The sequence below is a fragment of the Abramis brama genome (genome assembly GCF_963993115.1).
Source record: "Abramis brama genome assembly, chromosome: 12".
Classification (NCBI taxonomy): domain Eukaryota; kingdom Metazoa; phylum Chordata; class Actinopteri; order Cypriniformes; family Leuciscidae; genus Abramis; species Abramis brama.
This window is the reverse complement of record NC_139974.1, coordinates 15,010,212-15,019,977: the sequence shown is the minus strand read 5'-3', so window position 1 is coordinate 15,019,977 and position 9,766 is coordinate 15,010,212. Positions and strand designations below refer to the sequence as shown.

General features: G+C 37.3%; 1 long non-coding RNA gene across 1 annotated transcript; it reads left to right on the top strand.

Moving 5' to 3' along the window:
- Positions 1 to 4,503: 4,503 nt before the first annotated feature.
- Positions 4,504 to 6,090, top strand: LOC311094169. Its single transcript, XR_014608584.1, has 4 exons — positions 4,504 to 4,550; positions 5,036 to 5,092; positions 5,589 to 5,663; positions 5,754 to 6,090. It is a non-coding gene; the product is annotated as an uncharacterized lncRNA (long non-coding RNA).
- The last annotated feature ends 3,676 nt before the right edge of the window (positions 6,091 to 9,766 follow it).

Here is a 9,766-nt window from a genome sequence, read left to right as displayed (position 1 = left end):
GGTGATGGTCATGGATGAATGGCACAACAATGGGCCTCAGGATCTCGTCACGGTATCTCTGTGCATCTCTGTGCAAAATGCCATCAATAAAATGCACCTGTGTTCGTTGTCCATAACATACGCCTGCCCATACCATAACCCCACCGCCACCATGGGCCACTCGATCCACAACATTGACATCAGCAAACCACTCACCCACACGACGACATACACGCTGTCTGCCATCTGCCCTGTACAGTGAAAACCGGGATTCATCCGTGAAGAGGACACCTCTCCAGCCATTGAATGTGAGCATTTGCCCACTCAAGTCGGTTACGACGACGAACTGCAGTCAGATCGAGACCCCAATGAGGACGACGAGTATGCAGCATGAGCATGAGCTTCCCTGAGACGGTTTCTGACCGTTTGTGCAGAAATTCTTTGGTTATGTCTCAGACGATCTTGGAGGTGAAGATGCTGGATGTGGAGGTCCTGGGCTGGAGTGGTTACACGTGGTCTGCGTTTGTGAGGCCGGTTGGATGTACAGCCAAATTCTCTGAAACGCCTTTGGAGATGGCTTATGGTAGAGAAATGAACATTCAATTCAAGGACAACAGCTCTGGTGGACATTCCTGCAGTCAGCATGCCAATTGTACGCTCGCTCAAAACTTGCGACATCTGTGGCATTGTGCTGTGTGATAAAACTGCACATTTTAGAGTGGCCTTTTATTGTGGCCAGCCCAAGGCACACCTGTGCAATAATCATGCTGTCTAATCAGCATCTTGATATGCCAAACCTGTGAGGTGGATGGATTATCTCGGCAAAGGAGAAGTGCTCACTAACACAGATTTAGACAGATTTGTGAACAATATTTGAGAGAAATAGGCCATTTGTGTACATAGAAAAAGTATTAGATCTTTGAGTTCAGCTCATGAAAAATGGGGGCAAAAACAAAAATGTTGCATTTATAATTTTGTATATATTATATATATATATATATATATATATATATATATATATATATATATATATATATATATCCCCACTTTCACAGTCAAGAAAAAAAGTACAATAATTACATTTTCAACCTTAAAAGGGAACATATAGTGCCTCCTTGCTGTAACACATAGCCCCCCCCCCCACGTTCCCAGAGCGTTATTCACAAAATATTACAGCTTGCTTTGAAAACATAACAGCATGGTCTATTGATTATTGAACACTATAAAATGTTCTGTCTACATTGTTATGTTGAGGTAACCGCATGATAATAGCCTGAAACATGTGTATTGAGTTTGCGGTTTAAATCTGATGCTAAAAAATTGAGTTAAAAGAAGTAGCATTTAAAGGACCACATTACGTCAGAACAAATTTCCTAGAAAATAATGTGCCTGTGATTATTGTGTTTTATAAGCTTTATTCAACCGTAGAAAAAATATCATTTAACTAAAATGATAAGTGTGTGTATGTGTGTACATTTTAAGAAGCAATCTTTCAAGAAAATAAAGGACAGAAGCGAACCACAGATATACTGGTGCTGTGGTGCCACCTGTCTCCTCCAGTGCTTAGCCTTCAGGCTTGAGCAAAGTCACAGGTCAGACTCAAAGGTGAGAAATAACTTTAATGAAACCTGCTGCATCTCTGTCTGACCCGTAAACTCATGTCTTAGAGCTGCCAATCCAATAATGTCTGTCAAGAAAGCAGGTAAACTGGGATCGTGGCGTTTTTTTCATCACCTGTTCATTCCTATACACAAACATGTCTGTATATATACCAGAATCAAAAACATCAAAACAATTCCCAATTTCCCAAATAGAATTTTAGAGCTGCATTAGTGGTGGGGATTTATCAATGAGTCTTTCTGCAGGTTACAAAGATATGCCAGTAAGTGGTAACAGGTTCCTGTCTTTATGTTAATCAAGCTATTGACTTGTTCATTCAACCAATTTGTTCAAAAACATGAATCACCCTGTGTTCCATTCTGAAGGTCTAATATGCCTTAATCCCTTCGAAGGGTTTACCCTCCAGAGTGAGAGATTCGAAGGGATGAAGGGTGTAGGGTGACTTTTGCATCATCTTGCCGAGCCAATTAAGGAGGCGCCATTATTGTACAATAGAGTGCAACAGTTGGTTTATAGAATTCAACTTTTTTTCCCCCAAGTTGATTTTCAATAATATACAAACTTTTAAAGACAGCCCTACTGTGAGCTACAAGGATGTTTAATGATGGCATTTGCTTCAGCTGAAGCTGTCAGCCCACATCATTTTAATTTATTTCTAAAATAATTGTGTTTTACATTGGAATTTGTGGTGAAAAACTACATTACCCATGATGCTGTACAGAAAATTCCACCAATCAGAGAGTTGCCACTATCAAAATGCAGCAAAAGAGCTCTTTGGTTCTGCCCACTAATAAATACTTAATAATACTAAATAATAAATAATACTTAAAGTCCCCCGTGGTGAAAATAAAGTATTTAATGTTGTTTATATGTTTGTGTGGTGTTTTTAATGTGCTTTAAGACTAACCATGTGCAAATTCATAATTCAACACCATTGCTTGAGTATTTTCTCTTTAAAACTGCATTGATCTAAAGACAGTCTTAAAAACGCAGTTTGAAATCGCTGGTGTTTCTGACGTCACAAACTACCTTGTAACCAATTACGTCAATGTGCCAGCGGGATTTAGCATATCATTAACTGATGTAGTGGAATCTCAAGAAAAGCCATGCAGGTTATCCCGGTATATGTTTCTGTTGATGTGAATATAGAATATAGAGGGTGTATGATGTATTACAATGTTATGATGAACTACACTGTAAAAACTAAAGGAGCCTCAAATATCCTGTCGGATACTCAAGGAACTTCAAAATGTAATTTAAGTGCCTCAAAGCTCTTTCTCCTATAGTAGGGTTACTGGAGGAGCATTGACAATCTTTGAGGTTCTGGCTGGAACTTATGGGATCCTTTAAGCACTTTGTATTTAGTTCAGAGGTTCTGGAGTCACCTTTTCATTACCATGAGACCTTGAAGTGCTTTGGGGGAAAATAGAGGAACTTGAATGCGATAAAAGGGTTATTGGAAGATCTTTTAACATTTAAGTGGTTCCCGGAAGATCTCTTATGTTAAAGCCAGCATCTGGAGGATCCCAATCAGGGATGTAGTGGAGGCTAAACGCACGTAAACGCCGTTTACGCACCTCCCAAAATTCGGAAATAGCGTTTGCCCACCTCCAAAGTGCGTTTATCCACCTCTAAATTTCACGTTATTTGAGCGGACTTTGTTTTTCCAGTGCGTTATCGCCGATCGGTACATGATTCGAGCATTTGAGCCGTTAACGACAGAGCAGAACGCTTAGCAAAAACACGGAGCAGAGAGCGCAGCGCGCCGACACACACACACGGAACAAAGAGAACGGCGCACACACGTAGCAGAAAACACACGCTCGTGAAGTTACTAAACAAGCTGCGCGAGAATGAAACTTGATCGCAGCCGCAACAGGAAATCATTAAAACAATGCAAAAAAGGGATTTTTTTATTTCATTACAGGCAGCTGGTTTAATGTAGGGAGCATGTCAAAACCCAACTGTACAAGAGATTCAGAGGGAGTAAAGCCTGCACCAGGTTTAAGACTTTTCCCTCTACAGGGAAACACTGATCCACATTTTTCTGATAGACCAAAAAAATAATCAATTAATCGAGGAAATATTCAACAGATTAATCGACTATGAAAATTATCCCAAATCACTAATCATTATGCACAAGTGCATTGCATTGGAAGCCCTGGATATAAGCCTCCCTCTCGATCTCTCATAAATATTTTTGATCTCTCTGTTTTGTCATTTAGATTTCAACCATATTATTCCTTTTTGAGTCTCTTTAACAAGAACTTAGATTAATGTATGAATTGAATAGTGATTGTGTGACCTATGAAGAGGGAACAACCAGTGATACCCTTGGTAGTACCATCAAATGATAGCCTATAGCGATGTCATCAGGATACACGTCGTGGTCCACCAGAATTTATAGTTATACCCACCTCTTTTTTTACCACTACACCACTGATCCCAATGGTTCAGTGAGGCCAGAATAAGATTATTATTATCCTATTATTATTATTATAGGTTACTTAAGTTTGATTCAGTATACATACCCAGGTGAAAAAGACGTACTATTAAATGTATTAAAAATGTAGCCTACTTAAGTGTGTTTTTAGTAGGCCTACAATACAATATATACTTTAATGCATTTTTAATACATTTAACAGTAGCCTAGCCTCCGTCTTTTTCAACTGGTTAGCTTACATTTATTTAGTATAGGCCTATTTTATTGATTAATTTAAACCTTAAACAACAACACTAAATAATAATAATATTAATAATATGAAGAAGAAGAACCAGAAGGAGAAAAGTTTTATTCTGTCACGAAACTGCTGCTATTCCTCAGCTGTCGTCGCTTCAGTGACGCTCGCGCTGCTCGCGCAACAAAGCTCAGCTGATCGACGTCATCGGGTTTGAAAGTAACGGCTCCTCTCTTCAAAGCTTCCGCCGTTTGTTCGGCTCTCCATTACAAGGTTAGTAAACTCGCCAAATAAATATACATACAGAGTCTCACTATATATTCAAACACACATATATATAAACTAAATTTATTATACATTACTACGTTTTTACAGTGTTTACCACTCGTTTATTGCACAGTATCTGGTATGAAGGTTTTAGCCGCGATGCTAACTAGTTACGTTGAACGTTAATGAACAAATGGAAACTGACTTATTGTCTTAGATTGATTTAGTCATTCAATGCAACATATTCTGTACAACTGTGTCTTCAATTTGCTGATATAGCCTAACTTATTTAGCTGATTCCTGCTGTTGTCATTGGCGTTTGTTATGAATAACAAAAGCAGGTTAACGTTAATATAGTTTGGTCTGTTTTTGTTTAGCCTAACTTTACTTACTACAGGTGCCCTCATTCTCTCAAATACCATTTTAAAGCCATTTACTGGTCAATAAATATTATGTTGTGAATAATCAGCTTTGTTCTTTTGTTTCCCCAGAACAACCAGTACATTTCTAAAATAATCTGAACATTTCAGTGGCAACATTGAATTACAGTAAGTTACCTGCACCACATGCAAGTACTTTATTACTATGAACTTTCTCTGTGTGAAATTGTATTGTTTGACTGTGTACTGTTTTTTTAATCAGTTAGGCTATTCTCTGAAAATCTTCCCTCATGCTCTCAAATCTCATTCATGTTACTCAGAAAAATAATATCACAGGTTTGGCGCCAATAATGCTATGCATTTTTTTTTATATCTTTATCATTTGCATTTGAATATAAGACATTTTAACTCTGAATTATAACTTCAAGTTTAGTCTTTTTTGACCAAAAAAAGGAAAAAGCTATATGGCTTCAGAAGACTTACAACACAACCCATAACACATGAGTTGTGAACTCGTTGATTATTTTTTGGATCTTTTCTGGGACATTTTTGGAGCTTAACCATTTTTACATAAATTGTTGCATTGAATTGAACTAGACAAGTGTACATAAGAATGGTTTCCTGAATGATTTACACAATTTTTTTCTGCTTGTGTTTCATGCAGTGAAATTGAATGGTGACAGGGGTTGCATTATGCCTGAGATCTGCTTTTGAGTTCCACAGACAGAAAGTCAAACAGGTTTGGAACGTCACAAGGCTGAGGAAATTATTTAAATTTCACAACTATCACTTTAATAACCTTACTAACAGTAAATTTTGTACTTTGCAGGGATCTCGGTAAGCTGAAATACAAGTTTGAACAAGAATAAAAATCCTCCTGTAGACCTGAAAATCAGTGAAGTGCCTGGACCATCCACCAGAAAAGAGGAAAAACAAACGGAAAACGATTCTGCTGTACCTTTTCACTTTTCTAACTCGTTAAGTACCTCACATGTCCCTTGTGAAGATTTTATTATTGATTGCATTTTATGTTGCAGCGAGTAAAGGTGCGTCACATTTATGAATTTCGTGAAATTACACAGGCAAAAAAGACCATTGACCATTGTCAGCAGTGTAGCGATGTAATTTATGAAGCACAGCTCACACAGGAGTCACTTTCAAGCAGCTTTCTGTTGGTCAAATCTAGCGAATTCCAGTGACCACCTTGGTCCCATAGTGACATTTTTGACCACAAACGAAATTGCTGATCTTGTGGACTCTTATTGAAATGACTGGAATTCACCAGTGAACATTCACAGAACAACAGATAATTTTACTGCACCTTAATACTGTTTCCGGGTCGAAGCCTCTACTTCTACTTCCTCTATCTTGTTTCTATTGAGAATACTCAACAACCATTTATGAACACTGTTGATTCAAGTCACACATTTAAGCTTTTCAAAAGCCATAATGTACATTACAGTCTCCAGTCTAACGGCATCCCAGACTTCAACATTTTATGATTCTATGATTTTATGATAGCTGAATAACTAACCATCAGAGATTTCGGTATAGAGATAAAGGTTAGGATCATAATTTTCAGGAATATTACAGCACAATGAGTGTATATTAGCACTGTTTGTTTGTTTTTGGCATCTGATAGAGCTTTTGTACTTGGAAACAGTGATGTCAGACTTACCATCGGACTGAAACACAAATGTTTTAAAGTTAAGTGAAGATGGACATTTTTAATTAGTCAAAAAATTTTTTTTTTACATTGATTTATTTTGTGGAACATATGTGTTTCCATGCATTTTGTTGAAATGTATTTTCTTGTATAGCCTATTGTATATACATGGTTGATTATTCATGTTGCTTATGTATTATAAAAAAAATTTGTGTATTCATTGATATTAATCTATAGTTAGCTTTTTTCCCATGTGCATGGAAGTGTATGTATAAAAATGAATATAAAATATGTAATAAACAATTCTTATTTTGTATTTGGTTCAATTTGTTTAATATAATAGAAGTCAAAGGTAACCATAGTTACAACATGAAATTGAATATTTAAAAAAGTGAAATTTGGTTCCTGGAGGCACCCAAAGTGGTTCCACACAGTGCCTAATATAAGAGTTCCTCAGGAAACTTGTGTGGTTCTTCAGAGAACCGCCCCTTTTTAAAGGGTGCCTAGAGGATCTACAGACTGTTCCGCCGGTGTGGCAAAGTGAAGAACCCCAAAAGGTTCCTCCAGGCACCTTTTATTTTTACAGTGTATATGCCTTTTGAGGTTCTAAGTTGTTCAAAGCATTTCTAAGGATGCTGAATTTTAGAAGGCAGCTGTCTGACTCAGAGATTGTGAACGGGAACATGGTTTGTGTAACACATTATTAGCTGTTTGATTACGCAGTCAAGCAAAAGACTAATCATATTAATTACCGTTATGCCATACCATTGTGCAGCGTTTACCTCAGGTAGTTTAAGGAGTGGATCTCTGAGCTGGTGTGAGTGAATAGAGGTGGGGCTAATTTGCATATTCACTGATCCACAAATGAAAGCAAGGGTGTAGAGTTACATTCAAGCTATTTTAAGGCATGAAGAAATTTTTTTCACTGAAAAAACGTTTAAATATGTAATTTTGGTGATCAAAGATGAGTTTTAAGGGATAAAATGATTGACTACAAGGGGACTTTAAATATTTGTATATATGTGCATATTTTGCAATTAGCTTAAAATATATTGTTCGACATTTTTAAATGAATAGTTTTATATTGCTCCATTGGTTTTTTTTATTTTTATATTTTATTTATAGTTTTAATTTTTTACAAAACACAAAAACAAAAAGAAAACAACGAAATAAAACAGCAAAAACAACAAAAAACCCTCTCTCCACAAGGCAAGATATTAAATAATCATACAAATAGAAATAAACAGTAATAAACATAGATTTGCATCTAGTCTGTGGTCATGTCAAGTTGGGTCAGGATGTTAAAAAAAGGAGTCCAAATCAGTTCAAAGTCATCTATAGTTTTCCTCGGATAGAATGTAGAATTTTTTCTGGTGTGCAGTACGACAGGAGTTCATTAGCCCAGTGTTTTTGGCTGGGGGGGGTGACACTCTTCCAATCCTTCAGGATACACTTCTTGGCAGCCGTTGCTGCTAGTAACACAAAATGCTTCATATTTGAGTTCACCTTCAGTAAGGTTACATCCCCCAGTAACCAAATCCTAGGGTCGGCGTCCAGAGCCTGTCCACAAACCCGAGAGGTTACTGCAATAATGTGAGTCCAGTATGGCTTCAAACGGGTACAACTCCATAGCATGTGCACAAGAGTTCCGACAGAGATGGTGCATCTTTGACATTGATCAGATATGTCATTTCCTAATTTACTTAACCTATATGGCGTAAAATATGTTCTATGATAAATATTGAATTGAATTAGTCTGTGTTTAGAGGACACCAATTTTGTGCCAATTCCAATAATCTGTTCCAATTCTCCTCTGTGTAAGTACACCCAAGATCAGACTCCCAACCTTGTTTTGTTTGTATATCCGGCATAAGCCGGTAAGTTGTCATTTATGGTTTTATACACTGTAGATATTAAACCTTTAATTCTATTACATTTGGAGTTGAAAATGCATTTTTCAAGTAAAGATTCCTCGGGTCTGTGTGGAAAAATATCTTTAGTTTGACTCTTGATCCAGCTACTAATTTGTAAATATTTGAAAAAGTTACTTTTATCTATATCATAAATTTCTAACATTTGACTGACACTTAAAAAGACATTATTAGTATAGAGGTCACTAACAATATTGCTCCATTGTTTTTAATTCGATTATGCTGTTTGCAATGCTTCATGGGATTGTGGTTATTTCCCATAGCTGTTAAATACAGCTGTTATATGGGAAGAAGGCGGAACCGGTGACCATTTAAAGACTTTTAATAAATAAATAAACACATACAAAAACTAAAGTAAAGACGGCAGCCCCTCACGGACCACTGCCGCCACATATAAACAGAACATCAAATAAAACAGTCCAGGCCTGATCCTCTCTTGTCCGTCACGGTCATCGCTCCTCCTTTTATGCTTCCGCTCCTCCGTGAGAGATACGAGACCAGTGCGTCGCGCAGGTGTCGCTCATCCCCAATCACGCCACTGGCCTCGAGCCGTTTTCTCATGGCCCTCTGCCTCGTCCTGCTTGCCACAGTGATGTTATGATTTATATCGTAGCTAGTTGGCTTGGTTCAGACTCTTTTTTTTTAAATCGCTATGGGAGAAATGAATGGAAACAATACTTGTACTTGAGGGACCCTTCAATATGGCGGCAATGATTGTTCTCACTCTGAAGTGACCGTCAAAGGCGGATTTATCCCATTTGGAACACAGCCTCATTCAGGTACAACACAAGTTTTTTTATGAGAGATCCAGGTTACAATCTCTTTTAAGGTGTCCTTATAGTGTAATTATACAGTTAAGTACTGAGTAATGAGTAATTGCTGTTCACTCTGTTCATGCTACAATTGGGAGATATCATTAGGAAGCATGGCATTAGTTTTAACTGTTATGCTGATGATCCTCAGCTCTATATTTCTTCATGCCCCGACGAAACTTACCAATTCACAAAATTAACGGAATGCATACAGTGAGGAAAATAAGTATTTGAACACCCTGCTATTTTGCAAGTTCTCCCACTTGGAAATCATGGAGGGGTCTGAAATTGTCATCGTAGGTGCATGTCCACTGTGAGAGACAATCTAAAAAAAAAAATCCAGAAATCACAATATATGATTTTTTAACCATTTATTTGTATGATACAGCTGCAAATAAGTATTTGAACACCTGTCTGTCAGCTAGAATTCTGA